This window comes from Diadema antillarum, unplaced genomic scaffold (genome assembly GCF_040938485.1).
Source record: "Diadema antillarum isolate AM-2024a unplaced genomic scaffold, OU_Dant_1.0 seq00001794_RagTag, whole genome shotgun sequence".
Taxonomy (NCBI): Eukaryota; Metazoa; Echinodermata; class Echinoidea; order Diadematoida; family Diadematidae; genus Diadema; species Diadema antillarum.
Genome location: NW_027272472.1, coordinates 858,881 through 874,996, shown reverse-complemented (window position 1 = coordinate 874,996; position 16,116 = coordinate 858,881). Strand labels below are relative to the sequence as shown.

At 36.7% G+C, this 16,116-nt stretch overlaps 1 pseudogene; it reads left to right on the top strand.

Annotated features, from left to right (window-relative positions):
• The window catches only part of LOC139712347 (uncharacterized), a 149,080-nt pseudogene that overhangs the window by 65,988 nt on the left and 66,976 nt on the right, over window positions 1–16,116 (top strand).

Below are 16,116 nucleotides of genomic sequence, written 5' to 3'. Positions count from 1 at the left end.
TGTCCCCCAAATCGGGCAAAATCCATACAGATGGAATGTCACCTCCAGTTTTTGAGCTGTTCAAATCAAATTAGGAACACTTGTTGAATTTGATGCAGAGTTTGGCAGGACATATTTGTAAGGATAGTTGAGTGTGTGTTGCCATGGTAACAGTGCATTTTAGCCTCTGAGTCAGGAAAAAGCCTTTGCAGATTGTAACTCTTCTCCAGCTTTCTAGCCATGCAGAAATTTTTTTAGCACATTTGATGATTTTGATGTAAAGTTGTACAAGATACATGATGTAAAGTTGTACAAGATACAAGATGTATCCAGCGTATTATTCTCAGCATTGTACAAGTACAGAAGTGTCGGGTGGGGTAAAAGAGAATTACTTTCACTGATATTTCTGATTCTGGTCTGATTGTGTTTGATTTTTGCAGTTCTCTGTGTTTGAAGGTATCCTCTCTGCAATATGTCATGATTGTAGCCTCAATAAAGGAAGAAAGAAAAGGACCTTGTCTATTTTTCTTCACATTAGTGTTTCATGGACATTAAATCTTAGATTCTCCGGCTTATCGTGATATCCAACAAAGGGTGCTGAACCCATGGAAATTGGTCATCATAGATACATGATCTGTAGAGACTTTGGATCTAATCATAGATATGTGTATTCAAATTCCAGATGATGAAAGCTCTACAGATTTCGTTGTTTGCCATCCCTGATTATATTTCCATAAGACTGAAACCCCCACCGCCAACCTATCAGCAGGCACTACAGGTGCGAAAATACATAGTGTAGATATGGAGAAACATCTTGTTCAAAGTATGCACGGGGGAAAACGAACTGTTGTAAACTTACTTGTTGTTGCATCAGTTTTTAAGCCCATACTGTACTTTGTTCACTGATGGGCTGAGATGCCTGGAAACTAATTGTCAATGAAGAGAGATTAGCTAATCCCCTTTATCCCTATTATGTCACCATGGCCTTCCTAGTGGACCGAAACACATTGCTACACTTGAGTGGGCTTGCTAACTTTACAACTGGGTCAAAATTATATTTATTTATTTATCTATATATTCATTAATTAATTCATTTATTTATTTATCTATTTATTTATTTATTCATTCATTCATTCATTCATTCATTCATTCATTCATTCATTCATTCATTCATTCATTCATTCATTCATTCATCATTCATTCATTCATTCGTTCATTTATTTATGTATTTATTTATTTATTTATTCATTCATTCATTCATTCTTATTTCTATTTGTTTATTCATTTATCTGTGCATTGTTTTTTGCTTATTTATTCTTAATATTGATAGAAAGCTTTGTAGATTGAGCTAAATACATGAGCACATAAAGGATTAAAGCACAGTGTCACGCTATTGGATGTAGACTTTTCAGGAGGTGTGATGTGCCATTTATGATCCCTGAACTATCAGTACCCCGTCATTAGCTCCATGATACACGTTTGCAAGTCCACTGGAATGGTATATGATCGGAAAGAGGTACAAATGTGTCATTGCAATCATATACTTTTTGCATTATAAGAGGGAGATTAGAGGAAAGAGAAAAAAAAAATCTAAGAGTTCTACTCTGTAACACTTGCATAACTTTCTGTGAAAAGATACATAGTGCAGTATGGAGTAAATATTAAAACCAATTTGCAGTTGCCATGGATATTGTTTTTCATGCATTTTATACTTAATGTAATCTACAAGTGATGTAAAGGAAAAGTAAGGGAGAGTTGATTATTACAGGCATGTTGAAATGATTGTGAGAAGTGTAAAACACACACAGAAAAGAAAAAAAAATATGCATGTATCTTAATCAACCCCTACCCAAACACACATATAATATATGTTGTATGTGTATTATGTTTCATTTGAAGAAGAGACGTTGTAGCACAGATATAAATCATTCATGTATGAACACATGACTAGTACTAGTAGGCATCATGCCTGGATTTTTTTTGTTATCTAAAGAAAAAAAAGAAACCAAATAGAGAGCTGTTTCTATTCACTGCAAGAGTAAATATTAGTTCTCCATGTCAGTGTGTTATCAAACTTTGTGTTGAACATTGTACCACAGAAGCTCTCCAAAAAAAAAATTCATGAAACAAGTAATTTCACATATTTCTTCCCCTTGAAAAACAAGTGTGGCAATTTGATAGATTTTATCTATCCTTGACAATCTGTTTTATTGTTTCTTTTTTTCGTGATGCTGGCACGACATGACATTTTTAGTGAAGGATTTTGACCCTTGTTCTTTCCTTTCATCACGTACGCTGTTTTTAGTGGCAAAGGTTTCCTGAGACAAAAAGCCCAAATTTTATGCTCTACCTCAGGGAGAAGGCGATGCCATGTGTTTATTCTGGAAAGGAATGGGACATTCATACTTGGGAATGCATGGCTAATATTACCAAATGATTTTGATATTTAGAGTCATGTTTGTAACCTTGTTTTCATGCTTGGATTTTGCTTCATTTTGCATAAAACCTAAATTTTCCCATGTCCATATTCCCTAGTAATCACCCTTAAGAAGGTCGGATGGCATAATGCTGTTAAGCAAGAGAATATAAAAATTAATTTACTTTACAAGGTCAAAGTGGCGCCTTGTGGAGTATAAATGGTAACTTTGCGAAACTTTAACTTTTACAAGAAAACTGCCCATAAGCTCTTTGGTAATAATTGTTTTTCCTTCCTTTTTTTTTTTTACACTGTGGCAGTCGTATCTTAAAAGGCAATGTCCTTTTACTGAGTATGACAAGACAGAGGGGTTAACTGACAGCAAAGGAAATAAGCAGAGATTTAAATTTTATGAGATTATGACTACCTCATAATCTTGGTGCGTGTGTTCACCTTAAACAGAGATGAGGGTAGAGTTAGACTTGTCATACAGTAGCAGTGGACAGCTTAACAGATCTTAAAAGATAACTTGCAATGGTCATAATTTGATTCCTTTTTTTCATGGCATACTTTGAGATATTCTGCATAAAAATGGTGTACCAGTCCAGTTCAGGCAAGCAGTTTATCACTGTGTCTTCTTTATGACGGGTCCATAAAGAAATTTAACTGGCATTCATATTATTGTGCAACATCATATGTAAGTCTGCTTCAATGAACCCACCAAAGGTCTCCCTAGGTTGAAATTCTGGTACATTTCGTTATGTGCATTTAAGGTCAACCTGGCTGATTTGTGTGGGGTTTTGATCTGACAGTTATACCGATCTTCTATCAAAATTTGGAGTTTTGCGGCATGAAACTATGTATATGTACTGTCTCTGATTGATCTGGTCCGCCTTTTCCATCTCACTTTGTTTCCTTTATTTTCCACCCATAATGAAATAAATAATGCCTAAAGAAACTGCAGAAACTGTAAGAAAGTTCAGCACTAGCTTTAATCCTTTTTACATGATCATTAATAGCACTAGCGAGTGCTCAAAGTTTTAGTTTAATCACAAAATATGATAATCCATTTGCCATGGTTTCAAAAAGAGTTATAGAAGCTTTTTTTTTTTTTGATACACAATGAAGGGCGGATGGTGTACTCTAAAATTCCATTTCTCAAAAATCCTAGTTTTTTGACTTGTTTGATTTTACATTTTATTTTCAGGGTTTGGATCATTCAAAGTTGATGAGAAACACATTTTAAAGTTGAGGATATCTTCTGTCATGATCTGATCCCAGCTAAAAAGTATTAACAGGTACATTTTAAAATTACTGGTATTATGTACCATGGTAATTTGTAGGCACTGGTTACTTTGGAGAAATATATGTACAAATGTACCATCATAATGGATACCACAGTAATTCATTTGGTACCCATTCTGAATGCAAATTATTGTTATTCACAGTCGTGATATTTGAGCTTTCCATTCACACTGCTCTGAAAGATTGTGAAATAATTAAGGTCCAAGTTTTTGTTGTTTTGACGCACATGTACAATTGGCTTGGAATAGCCGTCTTCTGGGGATAAACCAACGAACTTGAAACATTGAATACAAGTTGTGTGACATTGTCCATTTTCGTGCCTTGAATTGCAAATTGTTGCAGCAAATTTCATGTGAAGTTTTGAAAGAAAACAGGGCTTTGCTTTCACAGAAGTCTTATGATTTCTTTAATACCAGTGATGTGAACAGCCCTAGATTTGCAATGGAGGCAAGATGCCCCAGATGGACACACTCCGAAGTGTAGCCAAAGTCAGAGTCTGGGTTTCAAGCTGCTATTGTTGCTTTCCTCGTTACTGGCAAGTTTCCATTGGTCATTTTAATTGACCACTTCCATCAACAAGACAAAAAAGGGCAAGTTTTGCCCTCTCTGATCAACAGCTTGTCAAGTGAAAAAAAAAAAAAATGTGGTTGCCTTTTAAATGAAGAAATTATTAATTCAGAGAAAATGATGTTGCACTTACAAAAAAAAAAGTACAGGGCATGTGTTGTGTTTTGTGTTGTATATGAGACAAAAGAAATTCGACACATATGCTTGTGCAAGACATACAATGTATTTTGAAATGCAAGATGCCTTTTTGAGTAAATTGTAAAAAGTAGATTTCCATGGTAAACATATTTGGGCAAAATATAGGCAAACCTTTCAGGGAAGAAAAAAAAACACTTCTAAGGTTAGAAGCTATTCAAACACAGTTTTGTAGTCTAGTCTAGAAGTGTTGACGTGAAAGACAACCTTTGCAAGGGTGGTGGAAAGTGTGTTGCCATGGTAACCTGACCATCGTCTTATAAGACATCTCTGAAGACGGGTATTAATCACCTTCCATACCATTTGAGTGTTGTAGAAATAAAACAGTGATGGGGCTTCTTTTTTTGTGATTGTGGGACATTTCAGATGAAGCTTAGATAGACTGGGATGACGTTCAAATCCAGTTTTGGTGTGTGTGTGTGTGTGTGTGATGATAGTGAACTACATTCTATAGAATTTCATGAGAAATGTTAATTGACACCCTTGTTGTGGAGGCTATTTGAATCACTTTGCACAACAATGCATAATGTGTATGCATGAAAGTGCATAGGACTGTTTGACCTAGTCAGGTAATATTAGCTACCATTGTGATGCGAAATATGCATCGCCTTTAATTTGTCTCGTTTCAAAGGTTGCATTATCTCAAAAACATTTTGAAAAATTTTGTGCAGAAAAAAAAAAGGTTTTTTTTTTTTTTCTTTCTACCAATAATCTATTGCTCCTCACAAGTGTTGTACTTTGGCCTCTTATGTTTACTGTGTCAACCCTTTAGACTTGGCTTTTTTGCTTTGAAATAGTGAATTATTAGCATCTGATTTGGTCTTATCTTAGTTGTTTTATGGATTATGACACAATATGCTCCACTTCCCATACCATCAATTATTATTATGTGTACCACAAGTCTGTCGGAATGCACTCGATGCTTGTTGCTATGTTAATATATGACTCGCTCTGAAACGTGCCGTTCTTTGCACTTTTGCTCTCGTGCACTGCTGTACGGGGCGATAACGTCCATGTTTTGTGTCTGAAATTTTTGTTTTCTGCTCAAGCTTTCTGTCTAATGTGAATTTGCAGCAATCGTTAAGATCCGTAATCAAGTATCCTTGTACATATTTGTTTTTTCAGATGTGAGACAGGGTGAAACGGTATGGCTTCGTGGCAATCAGGACATGTTCAGGAACTCCACTGGTAAGAATTACTTGCATCATTTTTTGGCATTCTGGCTTTGTGTATGTTGTGTGATTTGCTTACTAATTTCTGTTTTCACTATCCCTCAAGAAGAGAGATTAGGTGCCTTGCATTGATTGATGAAAGTCAAATCTTGAGTTTTGAGATGTATTTAAAGGGAAACTTGTCCCAAACATATGAATTCAGTCAGTGCAGTAATATCAGCTGAAGACATCAGTGAAGTGTAAGGAAAATTGGACAGTATGTTCAAAAATTATTAATTTTTGAGTTTTGGTTGGGTTGGAGGTCTGTTGTAAATGTTGCAGATCAAGCTACTCCTCCAGCTTCCAAGGGATTCCAACATTCCATGCACATGTTGACCTCAGTGTGAAATTGTGCAAGACACATTTTTCAACAGTAGTGGAAAGTGCATTGCCATAGTAACAACACATTGTTTCCTCAAAATCAGGTAAAGGGCTTGCAGAACTACTCCAGTTTTCAACTATTCAAACAAAATTTGGCAGGCATGTTGAACCAAAGTAAAGTTGTGCAAGACACATTTTTCAACAGTTCTACTTTAGCGAAAAGTGCATTGCCATTGTACAGCACATTACATCCTCCAAATCAGATAAAGACTTACTGATCAAACTGCTTCTCCAGTTTTTCAGTGGTTCACAAAAAAATTGGCATTTCTGAAAAACTTGATGTAAAGTTCTGCAAGACTCCCTTGTGGGAAGTGCATTGCCATGGTAACAGCACATCATATGGCTCCATATCAGGTGAAGGACTTGCAAATCAAACTACTTCTCTCGGCTTTTCAGTGATTCACAAGGAAACTGGCTGACATTCATGAAAAACTTCATGTAAAGTTGAGCAAGACACATTTTTCAAGAGTACTAGAAAGTGCATTGCCATGGTAACAGGGCATTATGTCCCCCCAAATCCGGTAAAAGCCTTGCAGATTTGGACTCTTAAGAAGAATGGCGCACATGATGACTGGGGTTCATAGTTGTCCAGAACAAATTTGTAAGAGTAGTGGAATTTACATTTATTTATTTTCTTCCAAGCAAAGGCCATAATCATTGTAACAGCACCCCCCCCCCCAAAAAAAAAAATAGGATCAGAAAGATATGCACAGCAAACAACTTACACAGTTTTTCAGCAAATCATTTGATATTTGGCAAATGTGTTGGCTTTGAGGTATTGATATACAAGACATGTGTAGAGAGTGCCAAAAGTATATGTTGCCATGGTAACAGCATTGTAGCAAAAACATCAGGGAATTATCTTGCTCAGTAAATAACTTCCCCATTTTTTTTTAGATGCAAATGAAATCGGACATGCACACTAGTCTCGAGGTAGTGACTTACAAGACACATGTTTGAAGAGAGGCAAAAAATACATTCTCATATTTTGATAGAGGTTTATGATAAAGAATCGGAGAAACATCTGAAAAATGTAAAACATCCTAAACATTGTCTAAAACATACCATAAAACAATTCGGAGATAACTATTCTTTACTAATGGAAATATATAGGTACATATATATGCTAAATCATGCTGGTTGCCAAACTGAGAATGGTTTTTATGTAAATCCCCTTCATTAGAAATTTGCCGGAAGTCTGCATGAAAATCATATTCATGTGTGTAGACTGTTGCTTTTCCGGTAGCCTGTATTATTTATCAAATTGTGTGGCTGTTCAGAACTTCATAAATTTTATAAGGGTACACATACATGTAGTATCTGTTCAGATTACATTCACTAGACTCCACTAATTGCTTTTATGATACAATTGTGCAGGGTGCCAGTATCTTCATACTATCAACTTTACATAATAGTTATGATTTTTTGTGTTTATGAAACATACTAGTTTGCGTATTTTTGATTGTGAGTATGTTCAGGTAGGTCAAGGTATGGATCTTGATTTCAAGTTTGTCGGCTGAGACTGAAAGACCGTTTGCTCACAAGCTAAGAGTGCTTTCTTTGATTTCAGTGATCAATCACTAGAATCATCGTTCTAATGACACGTTTTGGGTGCATGCTATGCGCACAAACTAGAATCACGGAGCATGATTTGAATTGCGCAATTCAGATGATGGTCGGGAGGTGTGTTCCGGTGACAATTTTCTTCAATTACGGAATGAAACAGTCGTGTGCCCAGATTGACCCCCATATCACGATGTAGGGGGGCAGAACTTTTGGTGACCTGTCAGCCACTTCCGCCGAAAAAAAAAGCATGCACCGCAAATGCATACACACTGCATGTGAAGCTGTGCAGCTGTGTTGTATCATGAGTGTAGGAGGTCCATCTTGACTTTTGGTATCAGATTTTAATACAATGTGTATGAACATTAAATTTATGCTTGGAAGCCTTTTTACTTGACATGTGCCGCTTCACAAAAGAAAGGATGAACACAAGAAGAAATACTGCCATTAGTAAAGTTAGAGTCTACTTGTATGTACAACGACTGGACTAGTAAGTCCTGCCAAACAGCAAAAAGAAAAATTCAAATTTACCGCTCGTAAGGCGTCGCAAGCTCCATTCAAGAGTGCTTGATGGGTACCCAGAAAGAAGCCACACCTCCTTTCTTCGGCTCTGAAATTCAAAATGACAGAATCCACAAAGTTTTCATTGGTCATGTGTGTGGACTATGGCTGCGTTTATTTTAAAATCTTCTGAGGCAGAATCACGATCCTAAATGCGTTTGAGACATTTTCAGGGGTTAGATAAACGCAACCGTGTTTTCAAACATGTTTAGAAACGGCCGTTGTGAAACACGTTTGAGAAATGATCGCTGCTCTGTGAGTAGGTAAACGCAATGCCGTTTTGAAATGTGTTTATATCTCAAGGTCAAATCCCAGCTGTTTCCGTTTATGCTCTCTACCCATTATTTGTGTGTGATTGATGAGGCATGTGTGCTGGTGCGCAGTAGACCTTTACTTCCCGAGTTGAACGGCGTAAAGTAGCTGCGCAGTGACAACACTTGAATCGCGATTGCATGATGCAAACGCGGGACCACCAGAATAGCGTTTCAAACCACGTTTGCAAACACTATTCCAAACGCGAATTGAAATGTGATTCTCTATCTCAAGTTAGATAAATGCAGCCTATAATTTGTATCGGTATTAAATAGTAATGCAGCATTGCATCTAAGGTTTTTTTGTCTCGTGTGAAAATTGTCCTAGATTTTTGTCTCTGGTCAATATCACTGAGTGTGACCTTATATTTTTTTTTCTTGTTTGTTTGTTTGTTTGTTTTTAACCCAAGATCTGCTATCTGAAAGCATTTTCTCAAGAAATCCACGTTGTTTGTTACGCACTGTAGTAAACTTCATGACTGCAATAAAAGCTGCCCTGCGCGATCTATGTTGAAGGAAGAATTGAGGGCTATGATCGCATTTTGCTCAAACTCTCAAAAGGTCGATGGAACCTAATATCCATACCACCAGACTGTAATGCAGATAATATGACTCTTCTTATTTTCTCTCTCTCTTCCTCACTGCTCAAGACAGTAGGGTTTTAAAGCATCACAAAAATTTATTTACATTGTCATAACGTGCAAAGGACACGGCCCGACATTTCTCTGGGCAAAAAGACCTTGTCCTTATGAGCTGAGCTGAAGATGTGGCATCTTTTGACCCCAACATGGGAAACTCAAATTAAGAATCCTTTACTCTCTGTATTCACTACAATGATCATGACACCTTTCCCTGACAAATCTTGAACCTCTTTGATCAGACATACTTGCCAAAATCTACAAAGATATTTCATAGTTAGTCCAAGATTTATGCAGAATACGATATCATAAATGCTTGTGACATTGCATATATGTCAATAGATCCAATAATGATGGCACACTAACATGTGCATATTCAAAGAGAAATTCCACCCCAAAAATGAATAAATTTCAAAAGAAAGATAAAGATACCCCCTACAGAATGATACAAAAATTACAAAAATTGGATTAGAAATAAGGAAAAAATGACATTTTGAAAATCCACCTATTTTTTGGAAAACATTTCTTGACATTCTGTATGAATATTCAAATGACCAAGTTGATGATGTCATGCTCTCACAATTTTGTATTCACTTCATATGCAGAAATGACAAAAATCTAGTATTTCAGATGTTTACCTAAATGTAAAACTTGCCTTAAAACCACCCAAAATAAAAAAGAACAAATTATGTTAATTCTGATACAGTACGGTATCTTGGTATGAGAACATGCTTTTACCTGTATTAGCTAGAAATAATTATTTTTCCGAATTTCATATAATGTACATGAAAAATAGTGAGGGTGTACCACCATCAATTCGCTCAAACTATCTATTAATTCCATGCACTAAATGTGCAAAGAAATTTCATTACGAATCCCATTCATAATACTCCCTGCTGTGTGAGTCATAGCCAGGATTACAAACTCTGAGAAAGGACTAAAATTTGATTGTTACGATTTAGCTTCTGCATTAAAGACAAAAGGCCAGTTATCTAACATCAACCTGCATAAAGGTTTGAAGACCTCTTCTCAGGTGACTGTTAGTATCCTATCTTGTTTTACCTTAGAGTGGGAAGAGGGTACTTTCCCTTTTAAAAGCTCTTTATGGCGAGATTGTGTGTGTCTGTGTGTGTCTGTGTGTGTGTGTGTGCACGCGCGCACACGTTTGTGCATGGCATAGTTATACAAGCGTAGTTCTACGAAAGCATGACACTAGGGGTGTTCACACGGCAGTGCGGAGTGAGATTAAGATGGCGATCAGTTTGTGGAACACAATATAAATCTCACAAATTTTGCAGTGTGAACGCCTCGCAAAAGCTGAGTTGGATTTGGATCCAAATCTTACTGTGTGATTTTCACCAAATACATGCAATTGCAATGATTGCTCCGTGTCATGCCCCATCAGAATGGTGATTTGAACTTTGATGTTTTTAAGCCCATTCAGCCATCTTTGCTGATTGCTGAGGCAGCCATATTTTGGTCCATTTTTTACTGCAGTGAGCCACACAAGTCACACGCATTCAGGTCAGCAGTGAGTGCATATGACACCTGCCAATAATGATGTGTGTGTGTGTGTGTGTGTGTGTGTGTGTGTGTGTTCAGATTCAAGCCTGTGTTAAGTGTGCAATGATGCATGAACGCACACAACACAATCGTGCTACAACATGCTGGCTAGCTCCAGCTGCTAGGAGTCTGGCTGGGGTTACTGTAGGCGTTCCACTTGAGTGGGTTAGTAAGATTTTTGGCCATCATGTGAACGCCTGCTAAAAAACCATTGAGGTTTCTTTCGTGATTATTCCGTGGAATTTTTTCCTCGTTGGAACGGTGAACTGAAAAGTGAGATTTGGATCGCGATTTGGATCACTATCCAAATCTCACTCTTTCTACTGTAGGAACATGCCTACATTTAAATACTTTGTTGCAAAACTTGGCTTTCCTGATTATTGTGAATACGTGACAGTCGATGCCTGACAACATTTTTGCTTAAATTGTCTGTATTTTGCCATAAATTGTCTGTATTTTTCTTGCTGGTTCCCTTACAATGCTCAATGGCGGGTAGGATGAAAGGGGATCGGTTGGAAAGTGAAGTTGAACATCCTTTGCAATTCAAAGCCATTAATTTTGGGGGAAAAAGTAATCAGATAATATATATTTATACATTTTGTATCTGTGGATAACTGGTGGCATCATTGTGGGCTTTCAGATTGGCCAACACACCCCATTTGGTCTCATTTTCTGTCCTTGGGATAACAACAGCTTTTGATGTAGATTGATACTAATACTATCATATTTCTTGCGTGAGAACAAAGACAGAACTACATGTAGGTCTAGAGTGATTTGTTTCTTAAAGAAGAAATCCAGTCCAAAAATATGTTAGTCTGATAAAAAAGAGTGAAATTTTGTGAGTTCAACGATAAAAATTGGACTGAAATCGGGTAAAATATAAGGAAGTTATGACAGTGGATATGATTAGTATGCAAATGAGTGAGCTAACCATGTCATACCCTCATAATTTTCCATTGATCGTGTACAAAAAATGACAAATTCAATGTTTCTGTCATTGAAGTCTGAAACATGACGTTATTCCTGATTGAATAACTTCAGAATATTGATCAGTTGGACATACAAAGATTTGAACCTCAGGCATAATTGCGTTTGAAAAAAAAAAAAAAACTGGATTTTTAAAAATTTTATGTACAAACTATATGGCAAGTGTATGAGGGAATGACATGCTCGCTTTGCCATTTGCATATTCATATTGGCTGTTCAAGAACTGTTTCCCCCCAAAGATAGCGAAACTTCAAAATGTCATAATTTCCTTATTTTTCATCCAATTTCGATCAAATTTATACCGTTGAACTCGCAATATTTTGCTCTTTCTTATCAGACTAACTTATATTTGGTCTGGATTTTCCTATTACTGTAAGAGGACAGTTTGAACGAAATTTGTGTCTCTTCACACCTCCACATTCAGAATAGATGGATAGAAAACCACTGTGTAACCATAGCAACAGTTTTAAGTAGACATTAATTCCCACCTGGATAACACATCCAAACCCTGCATTACTTTTTGGATAGTTTTGGCTTGACATTAGATTTTTCTTAGTTGCGTATTTGAAGTAAGGATTTTTATGTGTGGTGTATGATCAGGGAGGTGAGAGATAACATAATGCATGATAGTCAAATAAAGACAAGTTAAAAGCAAATGAGAGAATGACCAAACAGTATTCTTGCAATTCATTGATTAAACATCATTAGGCTGCTGAGTATTGAGCAATAATACTCTTTTGCTATGTGAAAAAAAAACAAGTTCATGAAATCACAGAATAAAACTTGTTCCATAATGCACTTATCATGTCCGAATGAAAAGAACGTAGGATGGTAGAGCAGAAAAGGAGAAGAATTTGGATGTAAACTTGTGAAGTACTCTTGAGCCTTCAATACAGGTAAAGGTAGTCCATCCCGGGCCTTTCATGTGTTCATTTTTTCTGCATTACACACCAAGCACTCGTTAATAAAACATCAATTTCTGGGTAACAAGACTTTTGCGCTGTACAATACAAGTGCAAGGAAGTACACCAAAGTTTCCCAAATGGAAAAGGTATCAGGGACGATGATTACCAAATTGAGCTTCTCCACATTGCGATATTAAATTAGTCCAGCCTCAAGAATGCTTCACGCTGGTGATTAAAACAAAGATTTTCCCGGGCTTCTACCAAGGACAAGACGGACATTAATTTGGATAATAGGAGACAATTTAGCCCAAAAGTAATAGAATCAATTTCATTTGATGCTACCAAGACATCTACATGTCTAAATGCATGCATAATTAGTAAAACAACATCGAAGCTAAACCTTCATTATAACACAATTTTGACATTATTATCAGGCCCTTTAAAAAAAATTGTGCCATGTGCATTTTGAAACAAACCGAAGAGAGCAGGGCCTGTTCTCTAAAGGAGAGCCCGTGTAATGTTCAAGAGGAGATTGAGTCCATGTAGGGAATAATTGAATTTCCTGATGCACAAATTTGATACCTTCAAAGGTCGAAAAGAGAAAAGGAGGTTAAGAAAAATACTTACCGTGAAGAAAAGGAAACAAAACCTTCGCAGGCGCGATCAAGTAGAAGAAGTAAAATCTGTTATTTTATTTCATCCCTCTAATGGAATAAATTCCAGCTTTTAGGAGACCCGAAGAAATGTGGAAGGCAGGTTGATACAATCATTTTCTTCCATGAAATATTTTACTTCCTTTTTTTTCCTGCCGTCCCATCTTCATCCCTCTCTCTCTCTTTCTCTTCCTAAACATGCAAGCCAAAATTTTAAGATGTTACAAATTTCATTAAATGCGGCTGCTGGTCCACAAATGGACTTTTTCTTGGCTTAACGGGCCAGATTCCTGCCGATTATTAGATTTAACTTTATATTTTTGTGCTCTTTTTTTTTCTGCATGAGTATGCCTACGTACGTTTCTTGCACTCTTGCAGGTCACAGTGAGATTGCAATGGTCCAGGTGGAATGAAAAAGATAGTGCTGGCAGACAAAGAGAGAGAGAGAGAGAGAGGAAGAGAAGAAAAAATAGAAAACTAGACGGGATGTCTTGATACTGAGAGAGAAGAAGGAGTGAGCTAAGCCAAGACATAGCACGACCAACCTGCCATGCACTACCAATACTAACTTTCAACCGCTGAAATTCTCAGAATATTTAAGAGTATTTTCATTGCACTGTTAGAAGTCATCCTGTAAGCCTAAATTCTTCCTTACTCTTAACGTTATAAGGTTCTTTTTACCATTGGGAGCGTTGATTTAAAAATGTTTGAGGTATCACATTTGATGTGTATATTGTGTAGATCAGTTGTATCCCAAAACATCCTACCATATAAGAATTTTGTCATAAAGCCTAAAATACAGGGAGATATCACTATTTTTCCCACAAAACCATAACTGTAGATGGTTTTAATAGTCTAGAAACATTTTTTTTTTTGCTATTGTTCACATTTTGTATAATTGATATTACTTAACATTGATTTTACTGATTGAAATTTTTACATTGGTTGTTTTTATCCCCAGCTCACATTTTAGAACTATTTTGAAGCACTAAAGCTTGGTTTTTATTTCATCTGCAAATGGTAAATAATGCCTTTAATATTCATGTTTCCTCTCCCCTTCTATCTCTTGTCTTCTTCCAAGTTGTTCCTTTCTTTAAAGCTGTTCGTAAAGTCACGAACGACTTGAGAATAACTGGTGATCAGATCTTGTGCTGAATTATGGAAATTCTGATAAGTATAGCACATCAGAACTGATCACCAGTGGTTTTTAAAGTCTTTGGAACTTTACTAACAGCTTTATGAAACAGGGCCCAGTATAAGTACAAAAGTAACATATCTGGTGTACAGTTTTTATGTCTCCGCCACGAAGTGGTGCCGGAGGCATTATGTTTTCGGGTTGTCCGTCCGTCCGTCCGTCCGTCCGTCCGTCCGTCCATCCTTCCGTCCGTCCGTCCGTCCGTCCTTCCGTCCGTCCTTCCGTCCGTCCGTAATGAATTTTGTGGACAGGGTAACTACCAAAACCTTTTGAGGTATCCTAATGAAACTTGGCATGTATGTGTATTAGGGGGTGAAGTTGTGCCTATCAACTTTTGGGTGCACATGCTCAAGGTCAAAGGTCAAAAGGTCAAGGTCAAATGCTTAAAATTTTATAATTTCCCCCATATCTATGCAATGCCTGAAGATATTTTCTTGAAACTTAGTGTATACATGTACTACCCAATTAAGATTCTCTGGTGAAAGTTTGGGGTCATGAGGTCAAAAGGTCAAAGGTCAAAAGGTCAAGTAAAATGTTAAAATTTCACTTTTTTCTCTGTATCTTGGAAATTGTTCAAGGTATCTTCATGGAACATAGTGTATATGCATCTACTGACTGGCAGTGGTTATCTAGGGAATTTAGGGTTCATGGGGTCAAAGGTCAGGGGTCAAAGGTCAAGGGCAATACTTCAAAATCTTACTATTTTCCTTATATTTATGCAATGCCAGCAGGATATTTTTTTTTTTTTAACTTGATGTATGCATGTCTAACCCAATAGAGATTCTCTGGGATTTTTTTTTTGCCAAGAAGGTCAAAGGTCAAAAGGTCAAAGATCAAGTGAAAGTGCTGAACTTACTTTTTTCTCCATATCTCGGAAGTGGCTCAAGTTATCTTGAAACTTAGTACATGCTGAATTTATGTATGTTCTGCCTGACAGTGCTTCTCTTATAAATCAAAGGCCAGATGAAAATGATAACAAATTACTGTTCAATACAGAAATTGCACTTTTTCTCCATACCTTGAAAATTACTCAGTGCATAAACTTATGAAATGGTCAAAGTCAAGTTAAAGTTCTTAAATCCCCAAGTACATGCTCTCCAATTCATCCAATTAAACATAGGTCAAGGAAGGTAAACATTCAATACATTTGTGACAAACATGTCATTTTAATATTTTGCCAATTTTGTGAAAATGTAATCACACATTGTCCACATGTACTATAGACCTATTAGGAGAATCATGCATTATGGCGGAGGCATACCAGTCGCCATAGCGACATTTCTAGTTATAGTTGTGGTTATAAAATGTTGTTTAATGGAAAAATATTCAAGAAATTATGAAGCAAAATCATTTTTAGTGCACTTGCTTCAAGGACATAAACTTAAACATAAAAGAACATCCTCAGTAAAATTTTTATGGAAACAGTTTGATTACTACACCAATTCACAATTTGCTCATACATGCATCAGTACAAATGACCTTTCTTTCTTTTTCTTTGTTTTTTTTTTTGTCCTTCTTTTTAAGAGTTGGTTGATAAGGCCAAGGTTACAACTATGGGCGGGGTACAGTCGATTCAGAGCCTGCTTGGTCCCAGCAGGAATTTAGGTATCATCGAACAATTTTGGAGAAGTCGAGCAGGCTGTAGAGCGCTGGCAGTGCCCAAGCGATTCCCTGTCGATTTCCCAT